At 41.0% G+C, this 12,025-nt stretch overlaps 1 protein-coding gene across 1 annotated transcript in view; it reads right to left on the bottom strand.

The window, feature by feature from the left end:
- Positions 1 to 12,025, bottom strand: part of EFCAB2 (EF-hand calcium binding domain 2) — a 35,748-nt gene that overhangs the window by 22,961 nt on the left and 762 nt on the right. The gene's annotated exons all lie outside the window — the stretch shown is intronic.

Genomic DNA, 12,025 nt, shown 5'->3' on the forward strand with positions numbered 1-12,025 from the left:
CAATCTGAATTTTAGTCTGTGTGGAAAAAAAAACCCACCAAGCTTAACTGGTTTAGGTAGAGGCCACTTTCAAGCTTTCCTAAAGGAGAAAAAATGAAATCTCAAGAACAGCAAAAGCTTTTTCTTTCATGCTTTTATGTTTTTCAGAGTTATTGAGAATTAGCCAGGTCATTTCTCCCTATTGCTTATGTTTGTCACAGCATAAACCATGTGGTATCCAGATGAGAAGCAAAGCCCATCACCAGTGTGAATCAACAAAACCAAAATCCTGCACTCATCATTGTGACTGTGAGCAACCTTGGACCAAGAGCATCACTTTATGCTCTTGTCACACCTCTTCTCCTAATGGCAGTTCAAGTGAGAGCTAAAAAGTTACCTGGTTGTTTCCACCACAGTAACCACAGTAACTCCTTATAGAAAACTAACAGATAAAAAAAATAAAGGAACTACATTTTAAAATAGATAGACAGAACAGAGCCTTCAGTGTGGAGTAATCAGAATGAACTTTGCACAGCCCCATGGCATCTAGTGTGAACAACCATTTAAAAATCTCCTCCAACAGCAAACAGACTTTTAGAAATATCAGGTAAATAATTTGATGTCTGATATTAAAATATAGGCTGTCAGTGGTGAAATAGTGATGGGGAAAATAGTGATGTAAAAAGAAAGCACAAGATCCTGACTCCAGTTTTGGTTACAAAAATGAAATTATTTTATAGAATTCCAGTAGCAATAAAAAAACTAAGAGTTCAAGCACAATGGGAATATCTTGTTTACTTCCTTTAGAAGTAGACAAATTCATTAAAGACTTATAAAAAATGATACAGCAACTCATTTGTGCATTTCAACCTCAAAGCTGAAAATGTAGTAATACATCAATTTGCAAAATACATCTCTTTTGTGCTAGTCAGTTGGCAGCAACTACTAAAGTTACAAGTTACCAGTAACTTTTTACCTAATGAAATGCACATAATGAAAGATATACTGAATATTATCCTGGGTTTTTGCTGTTCAGTCATTTTAAATGCTGTGGCACTCTAATCTACCACAGATTCAGATGTTTTAATACATGTGGGAACTAAAACTAACAAAATTAATGGGGCAATTAACGACTCATTCAACTGCTGAGAAACAAAGTGTAGAAATTGTTGCTGTCTTGATAAGCAGTTAAGCTTCTAGTTGCTTAAAAAATTCTTAAACTACTTGACACTGTAACATAGAACAAAACAAGACATGAAGAATGCCACATTAAGCAGGGAAAGAAGCCATAGTCAGTGTCTTCCATCACATAGAATTTCCAAAGGTGTTTAAACACATAGTTCACACTATCTCTGAACACAGTATTCATATTCATATTAAAATGTCATTGATTTGAAAGGGAATATCCACCATTGACAAAGTTCTTGTTCCAGTTATCTCTCCCAAAGGTGATGGAGTCATGGAAATCCTGTCTACTTCCCTCCCTTCTGGATCAGACATGATTCTTCATCAGCAGGAAAAATATTTCTTTCCCTCATGGTATTCATTCTTGTTAGTTATCAAGGCCACTTGAATGATGTCACTTCTGTCTGCTCCTGCAAGATGCCACTATTTTCCCTGGTCTGTGCTGGGCAAACTGGATGCACAGCAGAGATCAGAGCAGAGATCACTTTGTATCCTCAGTCCTTGATAACTCATACCTGCCTGCCCTGAGTTATCATGATATAAGACCTTGAACAGCTGCTCTATTAAACTTGACTCCCACATCCTGACCAGGATCCCGTTTGCTTCCTCTGTCCACAGCCTGTATTTCTTAATTCTGTGTTTCTTGAAGCCAGGGGATGCAGATTGCATCCCATGGATGTCAGCATGAAGCCCTAGCAGAACTACAACCACTGCCTGGGCTTTCTATAGGTAATGCATTTACCTATGAGAACAGAGAAGGATGAAATATGAGGGATACCCTTGCTACTTCTGAAAATTCCTCAAGAGATGCTTGCTCCAAAACAAAACTGTCTATTAGAGGGGACCAACAAACCATTATTTTATGCATCTCCAGCTCTCTTCAAGTGCCTGCCCTACAGGCAAGGGGAGGAAAATCCTTTCTTCCTGCTGTTCAAAGACTTCCTGAGCACCTTGTGGCATTGGTGAGGGCAAGCTCAATCTACACAGTCCTGGGACATACTGACAGAACACTACAGGGAAAAATCATTCCCCTGTAGGCAGCTAGTCTGAGTGATGCACCACCATGCACCTCATGTATCCCAGGAAAAGCTCAGCAAAATATGCCCTGATGTTTTATTGTATGCAATCTGTGTAGATATGATATATTTGCACATAGATCTATTCATACTGAACCACCATTCTTCATAAGCATCAGTAGAGAAGCCTGTAATCCCGGGAAATGATCAAGGAATACTAGCTGCCTATACTAAGATGGAATTCAGTCTTCCCAAAGCTGAATTTTTGATAGATGAGTGATTTCTCCTTTTTTTTTTTTTTTTTTTTTTTTTTTTTTTTTTTTTTTGGTGGGGGTTGCTTAGGGTTTGGTTTGATTTGGTTTTTGTTTGTTTGCTAGGATGATATGGAAGGAGTCCTTCCTACTTGCACTTCACAGAATGAATTTGTGATTTGATCCACATCTGCTGAAGAGGAAAAATGGAGGTGCAGTGGCTGGCTTATCGGTGTGACCATGCATCTGGGATGCAGAGTACATCATGTTCCAGGTCAAAGCAATTAAGATGACACAGACTCTGGCAGGGATTCCTGAGCTGCCACAAGCCCAGGCAGTGGCCCATAGCAGCAGCTAGCTAAGATGGGCTAGCCCAGATCTTGGAAGTATGTAGGCTGGGGCAAGAACTTGGCTACAGCTCCAGATTATCCTGCTGATTAAGTGTTCTGGACCTACCAGCTTGTCCACAAAAAAAAAAAAAAAAAAAAAAAATCAGAAAAGTTGGTCCATTGGCAGTTAAAATTGCAAGACATTCTGACACACTTTCTAATGAACGATTTTTAAGGCATTCTAGAGCATTCCTTTTACATCTACATAGGAGAATGTTTCAGTGGAGTTCATCATCCACTACCTTGACAGTGACAGTGGGCAGAAACTCTTCCACCAGAAAATGCAATGCAAGTTGGATTCCCACACAAGCAGCAGCACAGGCAGGTTTTCTGCTTTCTGTTTTGACCAGCCAGGATGACACTAGGCAGGGAGATTATTGTGATTACCTTCTTTAAGTAGAAAGGAAGTGCACAAGCAAATACCCAGCCCTTCTCCAGCTCCAACTTACTGTTGCTCTACTCCTGCTCCATGGTGCTACAGACCTGAGCTCCTCCTGTCATCCCACATGATCCCTTGCTGGAGGTACCACAGCTTGTGCCCAGTGAAAAGCACCTTGCTGTGTGACTTCATAGCTCAGTCTTGCACCTTTCCCTGTAGCTACAGCTCAAGGACTTTTATCACCATGATTACAAAACCTTTCTGAGCTCTGAGATACTCAACAGTGAGAGCTAATGCTCTGACCTGATCTTCTTAATCACCTTATCCCTTGCGTCCTGACCCACTGTCACCTAACCCCTGTTGTAAATAGTGCAGGGTCATACTGCATGACTATAACTTGAGAACTATATGTGAACTGTAGCATACATCTTATTGCTTATATCCTTTGGAGAATACATAACAATGGGAAATAGAAGGAATGTGTGTAGTGGCTTCTCTGTATGCTCAAACCTCAGATAAAAATTAGGGATAATCTCTTAGAGCTTGAATGAATCTGAGGTCATCATTACTTACAGCAGAAACACTTGGCAGTCCTCCTGAGCATCTTTCATAATACAACAGCACCTACCCTGGCCCTGGGGGTTTCTGTCTTCCCAGATTTCACACAAGTCTGCTTGCCCACGCTTTTTGCATTTGTTGTTGCAGAGTCCTTGCAGAAAAGACAGTTTCTTCTTTTTTCACCCTAGTATTTGGTCAAATGTTGAAACAGATTTTTTTTCCTCAAGTCCATTTAGCCTTTTTTGCACTTCTTAGAAGGAAAGGTCCTCAACTGTGGCAGCGGCCTCAGGGGAGACAAAGAGTTACATTGTCCCACCCCAAACCCCTTGTGAAGGGCGGCCCAGGTGTTCTGATTAGGTTTGAGTCCCTGGGGGGTTCTCCCTTGCTGTGTTTCTGATGGTTCCTGACCCTAAACTCCACCCTCAAAGGTGGGGACCCTCAAGAGTTCTGTCCCTCAAAAACCCCTGCTGTGCCTCTGTTCGGGGCTCTCTGCTCTGGACCTGACTTTGTTCCCATGCTGAATAAATGGTTTCGTGAACGGGGGCCCATCTCATTGGTGTTTGATGCTGGTCCCCAGAATCCTGCTGCTTCCCTGGACAAGATCCTGAGGTTGCTGGCCGCAACACTCAACACCCTGGGATGAGAAAATTACCATGGTATTACAGGACAAAAAAGGCTATTGACTCCTGGATTACAGTGGCACACATTTTCATTTGATAAGATATCAAATACTTTATGCCACAAGTAGCTGTAGCATTTTAAAAGCAACAACAGAGGCATAGCATGAAATGTTCCACTGCAGCTCTCAGGACATGGTCCTGCCTATCTTCCCAAGCAGTCAGCCATAGCCACACTGCTTGCTTCACAGGCCTCACAACTGTTGCAGCTTATTACTTTGGAAGCAGCACTTAATAAGGTCTCTTCAGAAGAATCATGTATCCAAACTGGACCTAACTGGTCTCAATTATGACTTGAATTTCAGCCAGCAAAGCACAGCATCATTTTGCAGCTAGTCAGCTAGTGCCTACATCCACCTTCACAAAGCCTGGAGTCATTTGCACAGGACCAGCTCTAACAGCAAAGCTCTCCTGCTACCTGGTGTCCGCAGACAAGTTGCCAAACACTTGCTATTGCATGCAGCCAACACTGAGGGCAGCGAAACAACATGTTTTGTCACACTAACTTGCAGAATTATGGGGGAAATAGTTTCCTTTTAATACAAAAAATCTTCTCTTGAAGAGATGCGGAGCAGATGATGCAGAGATGTGCCTCCAGTAATCCAAAGAAAGCAAGGAAGTCCAATCTATGCATAGATCTGGATTGCTTTCTGCACACCTGTGATTCATAGGTAATATGGAATGATTATCTTATGATGTTATCCTTCCTTCAATGAAGTGAAAGAAATGTCAGCACTTCACATTAGTTAGCCTGCAAAGAATAACAGTGATACTTTTTAAAGTCAATACCAGCTGCATGCAGTGTCCCTCTTCACAAGGCAGAAATAAACTCAGCATAAATCTCCATTAGGAATGTCTTGCACATCCCTGAAATCACAACTCTGGCAGTTGCACCAGCCAGCACCCTTGTGGCAGCTCAGAGCTGGCAAAAACAGTAATCTCATTGCAATTTGTTCTACATGCCTCATCTCAGCCACATCTGGGATATAATGGAAGAGCTGTGTCTAGCCCATGTTTATATCCTCTTTCACCCCCAACAGCAACCTGCCCTGCGAGGATATATAGCTCTCCTGGTGATGCTGAGTCTTGCTGTATCTCCAGCTGCAGCTGAAAAAGAACAGTTAAAATAGGCTGTGATACTGGCAGAGCACAGGCCTGCTGCTGTGCTGTGCGGTCATAGAAGGCATCTGTCATCCGTCTCCATTTCTCCTGCACTTTCCACAGTGCTGGCCCCGCAAGCAGATGGCAGAGCTGCAAAGGACAGCTCTGACACCCACATATGCACCACATCAAGTTTCACCAAAATGCAGCAATGCACACACTGCTGTAGGACCCACAAAAGCAGCTCACTCTGCCGAGGATGTGGGACAGTCCCAACAGGGCACCATGTCACTTGCCATTGACAATGTAAGCACAATTGCACTTGTGGTAGCAGCAAACATCTTGTAAATTGAATATTCCTCCTCAACTGCATCTACACACTGATTGCTCAAGCAGTCTAGAAACAGGCACCAGAATCAACTGGATATAAGCGCTCTGAGAAGTAATTTGTTTTAAACATAAGACATGATGAAGTTGAACTGCAGTACCACAGTACTGCTGCTAGAACAGAGCAGTATGTAAATGTTCTTCTTTTCAATCTACAACATAATGGCAGAATGAGGGTTTATGTAGGACTTAATACAGGCTGTTATTATGTAATATATCAGAAACCCTTCAATTTGGTGTCTTAAATGGGTAAAAAAATAGTTTCTAGATGGGTTGCAATTCTATCTGCGGTACTCTGCCCAAGCAAAGGAAGACTGTTAGAGTGAAACAAAATGACAAGGGATTACAGGGGTTTGCTGCTGCAGCTGCTTGGTTTTTAAGGCACTGCCTTGAACATATCGCTTACAGTGCTAAATCAGTTTCTTTACATACCATGAATGAATACAAACCTCCAATTTTCTTTTTGTTTACCTAAGAGTAATATTCTGAATTGGAACAACATTTCAGCTGAGAACTGACATATACATTTAACATCAATGGGAAATAAGACATTTCTGGCATTCACTTCAGGCAGGCTAAGCTAAAGGAAAAAGCTAGCAAACTTGGAAAAGAAGTATACAAGCTGTTCAAAAATGAACCTCATCATTAATTTCTAATTTTCCTGACCATCAACAACAATGGTCCAGAGCCTCCTGTGAGCTTACACCAGTGACACAGTAATCCTTAAAATTTTTAAGATGGTGCTTGGAGAGCTTTTGAAGGTTATGATTCCATACAGCCCTAAGCTGGACTCAAGAAAATCCCTTCCAATCTCATATTCATGAAGCTGTCACATCCTACCCACACCTATGCAACACTGAACAGCAAAGACATTTCTAAAAAGTTGGGAGTCTGTATTGTCTTAAAGATGGGCATTGACAATTTAAGGTCATTTATACAAACATTGCTGAGACCAATCAGGTAGCACATAGTCCTGAGGTTGGTTTGGGATCTCCAGTCCCTCCCTATGACAATAGCTTTTACCTTCCCACTGGGTGTCTGCAAGCTCCACTTCTCTGGCCACCTCTGCAGCACTCCAAGCCCTGTCACTGACTGTCCCATTCACTTCTCACATCACTGCCATGTTGAGAACAAGGCCAAATTCGGCACAGCCTGAGCTGGGACATCACTGCTACAGCTGCTGCTTCCCTCAGGATATTTCACAGGATGTAAAGAAGCTATTTTAAGCTTCTTCCCCCACTTCAGCCATTATCTCAAGGCAGAAAACAGCAGCACAGCTGGACCCCATGGCAGGATTTGGCCAAAGCAGAGCAATGGTGTGACCAACACCCCCATCTGCATGGCCATCTCCCAGCTGGGGGCTAAACACTGTCTGTGACGACAGGTTCATGTCACATTTCTGTTATCCAAAAGATCATTTTCCTTCCACAGTCTTTTGCCCAACACATTTTATTGCCAATAGCAACAAAGCAGTATCTGTTCACACAAAATACAGGTACTGCTAAACTGAAAAAACCTCACAACCCATCAGATCTCAGAGTAATTAGTATGTAGACATGGAAATTCTTAATAACATGTTAACTATTGTTGGAAAGATAATTTGTGGGAGTTTTCGAGCTCACTGGCTGGCATTGTCGAAAAGGCAAAAAGTTCTAAGCCTTTCTTTGCACACCATCCAATTTTTTATGCAATAAATCAGCTAGAAGTAGAGCCAAACTAAAACATTTCTGCCATTTTATGCACCATGGAAACAAGAAACCTGTCAATCTGCAATTACCTATTCTACATCCATTTGAGATCAATTTCTGCTGTGGGAGTATGGCCAACAGGATCAGATCTACAACCTCTGTTTGTCATGGGAGATAGACATAATTTATTTTTTGTTTTGCTCTCAAATAAGAACAAATATTAAAACATAAATCAGACTGATGTCAGGGTGTGTTAAACTGCATTACAATCTAATAAAGAGTATAAACTTTTTTCCTCATGTAATTTCTTACATCAATGTCAACAAGAGGATATAAAAATATTCAAAGTGTTCATCTATAAATTCCACTGTGATAAAACTGCACACTTATTTCCTAAGTGATGTCATATATTCAGATTTTCTTCTACAGCTGAAATACTGCTTGCTTGAGCCCTATGAAAGCTACTTATTTTTAACAGCTCATACTAATTTTGTATTTTTTCCCCATAAATTAAACACTGACATTTTTTAAATTAGAGACAATTTGTCTGATGGACTAGCTTAGCTTGAACATTTATCTGTTTAATTCAGAGCTTTTGTACTTCTCAGATGTTGGTGCTCACTTCTGAAATTCTCAAAAATACATTTTAAAATCCTCAGTATAAAAAGTTCTTAAAAGAACTCATGTGCTTCAACATCATGTGCATCATGTTATCCCTTTCAGTGGGATTCCCCAAAGTCGTGCAAAGCTTAAGTGCTTTTCTGTGTCAGGTTTGAAACTTTCATGTTATTAAGTGTGCTCCAAGCAGAATTCATGGTTATGACTGCCTACAGTGCTCATGGCAACTCCCTCAGCTTTGACTCAAACCATTAAAACAGAATGAGAAGTAAGAGCACATTTTCAGTATCTCCAGCAATACAAAAAGTAGGGAAAGCCAGGTGAGGAGGTGTGGACAGGGAATGTTTAGATCCTCCTCCTGGGCACAAGAAGATTCAGCAATGCAGGTGATACATAACTCTGCTTCTTTGAAAGAGGGTAGTAGTTGAATGTGCAACTGATTCTCCTCAAATGTTACTTCCAGTATGTCTGATTTCACCAGCATCCCAGGCAGCAAACTGCAGGCAAAGAACAGACACATCTGTACGACTGAACACACTGTTACTGTATTTACGCACTGAAATAGGAGTGAAAACTCTTTCCCAAAATCCACGTGACGGTGTGTCCTCATCTGTGGCGCAAAGAGGTTCCACAGAACCTGATTACAAATTGCTACCCGGAACAACTACTAATCATTTACCAGAGAAAACCATCATTGCTGACCAGTTACTCTCCATAGATTTTCACAGCAGAATCAAGCCACTTTCTGGGGACACCTGTTATTCACAACCAGTTATATGGCTCCATAGAGGTGTAAGTGGGTGAAGTAGGAGCTCAGACTATTTAATAAATTTCCCTTTGGATTAAAATTCATTACTTATTAATTGCATTTTAAATATGCGCTGACACAAAGAATATGGTCTTTGAAAAACTCTAATACTGATCAATTACATAACATTTCCATAATGATACAGGAACACTGAGCATTTTCTCCTTTATGTACTTTCATGTGATTTGTTAAATCCCAGATGGAGAATAATTTGTCTTCAGTCTACTTCTACTTGAGGCACTACCAGTCTGACATTTTGCTTTCATGTCCTAGCAACATCAGTGTTGAGATCAGAGGTATTAAAACTTAGAAAATCTGACATGCTATGTCAAATGACAAAGACAGTATCTGAGAGCAAATGGAAGAACAGACAGACTAAATTAAGTAGCAGAAAAGGGGAAAGAAACAGAATGATAGGAGGCAAGACAGGGACAAAATATGAAAGATAAAACAAATATTCTAGCATGATCAGATGGGTGTAAAGAAAAAATATTAAACTTTGTTGAAAGCACAAATGTAGGGATATAAATTCAGACATAAAACATGTAGCTACATATAGTATGGGCATGGTCCCATTAACACGCACATAGAAGGCTTTATTTACAACATTTGCATAACCTAGAGGGTAATACTCATGTAAGTAGTGTGTACAAGAGGTAGCAGGGTTTGGCCTTTCACTGTTCTTCCTTGCATACTTCATGTATATCTGTAGAACATTTGAGCAGGCATTTCAGCTTCGAAGAAGACAGAACTAGGAAATCATAGGACCTAAAGGAAACCTTTCCATGAAAGCTGGTTCTGCAAGGCACCAAGAGGAATACCCTAAGGACTAACTATTTGACAATACAACTAATGCTATTACTTTGAAGCATAATAAAGTTAAACCTGCAGCTTGCGTAGATGTGGAGTACTTGCTGGAGGAAAGCAAAATCAATGTGTGAATCCAGAATCAGTGAATCCTAATTAACCCTCTAACTGCTATCAGCAGGAAGGCTAATAGCAACTCTGAAGTAGTGTAAGTGACTTAATCCTAAGGGATTGCTTCTGTTAATGAGACAGTGACTGTTAGCTCTCCTCAGCTGTGTTTACAATAATGAGGCAGCTTTGTAGGGCAATAAGCAATTGGTTTGCCTAATAACAGGCTGGGATTCTCGTGAGTGACAGAAGTTACTGTCCCTGTGACACGAGTTATCATCCTCATTCTACAGATAAGAAACTGAAGTCCAGTATGTCACTTTCCATGATCCACTGGTTGGGCCAGGAATGGAGTTTATGGGTCAAGGTCATTTAGGATGACACTACAATTCTCCTCTAGAAGGTGACATCTGATGGTCTACTGGGAACAGTGTTTTATAGGATGTTAAAAAACATGAAGCATAAAAAAACCCCAAGAGAGTCTGTCTTTAGTAATAAATTAAACTTCTTACGAAGTATTCTTATTTTGAAACTACAAAAAAAAAAGGTGTCTAAAGTCTTTAATCGAGCAATCAAAAACTCATGACCTTTCTTCTCCAACAGTTTATGGCTGTGGCTTGACAAAATGGCACAGAATCTCCATATTATACTTATGGGTACCCAAAATATATGGAGACAGGCTTCCCAAAACTACTTTCATCTCAGATGGTTCAGCAGACTTCTAGGCTATTATCCTATCATTTCTATTTGCCTCTGCCAGTAGTGTGGCTCAGTTTCATTTGCACCACTAGAAAGATGCAAAAGATAGGCTTCAACAGGACTAAACAAAAATTAAAACAAATATTAAAGTAAAAAAACAAAAAAACCCCAAAAACTTTAAGAGCAGTCCTCGAGGAAGCTACACATCTTATTAATTTCTTCAAGGTATCTATGTTGCAAAGTGCAGCTAGAAATACTTCTACCAAAATCAAATTACACGTTTAGCACCATCCACAGCAACCATTTACACAAGACTTATCTGCAGCATACATTATTTCCTAAAAAAAAAAAAAAAAAATCCATTGATTACATTATTTGAATTACAATGTTCAGACTTTGTAAACTATTGCAACACAATCAAGTTTAGTTACAGAAAGGATGGATTTTAAAAGTCAGAATATTGTGGGTTTTACAGAAAATATGTTTGCCTTGAAATGATACTTGAATATTCTTGAAGAAGGAATTACCTTTAGCCTATTAAATGGAATTTCTGGCAACACTCCCTAAAGTAGAACACAGTGGCATCTAAAAATAAGCCGTGGTGCTATCAGCAGCACAGATTACTTTTTTTTCTGTCAGATGAGCCCAATGCATCTAGAAACAAGTGCAAGGGGCCAAAAAGGTTCAGCCACCCCAGCTGCCCTGGCAGTCATCTCATGCCATGACAAGGGAGTCGGCGTTGTGCTGGAAGCACCACCATAAGGCTGCCAGCACTAACAGACAGATGGCGGCATCCCCTGTGGCAGGGAGCACTACAGGGCAGCCCCCTGCCCTGAGGTGGAGGCAGTGGTATGGCCACCCTGAATGGGATGGGAAGTCAGGGGCTGTACTTCTGTTTGTGTAAATACACACGTGTGCTTTCATGTACACTTACCTACATACACACATCCATGCACACACGTGCATGCACAGCCATGTATGCACACACATTATTTAAAATCACAGAATGAGCCGAGTAGGAAGGAACAAAGATCACCGAGTTAAACTCCTGGTCCTGCACAGCATCACACCAAGGGCCTGAGAGCGTTGTTCAAGCACTTCTTGAACTCTGTCAGACTTGCTGCTGTGACCACTTCCCTGGGGAGCCTGTTCCAGTGACCAGCCACTCTCTGGGAGAAGAACATTTTCCTAATATCCAACTTAAACCTGCCCTGGCACAACTCCAGGCCATTCCCTTGGAGCCTGTCACTGGTCACCAGAGGAAAGATGCCAGTGTCTGTCTCGCCTCTTCCCCTCATGAGGAAGCTGAAGACCTCAATACACGCGCACACACGCACTCACACGTGTATACAAACACATGTGTGTGTGTGTGTGT

The sequence above is a fragment of the Parus major genome, chromosome 3, assembly GCF_001522545.3.
Source record: "Parus major isolate Abel chromosome 3, Parus_major1.1, whole genome shotgun sequence".
NCBI lineage: Eukaryota > Metazoa > Chordata > Aves > Passeriformes > Paridae > Parus > Parus major.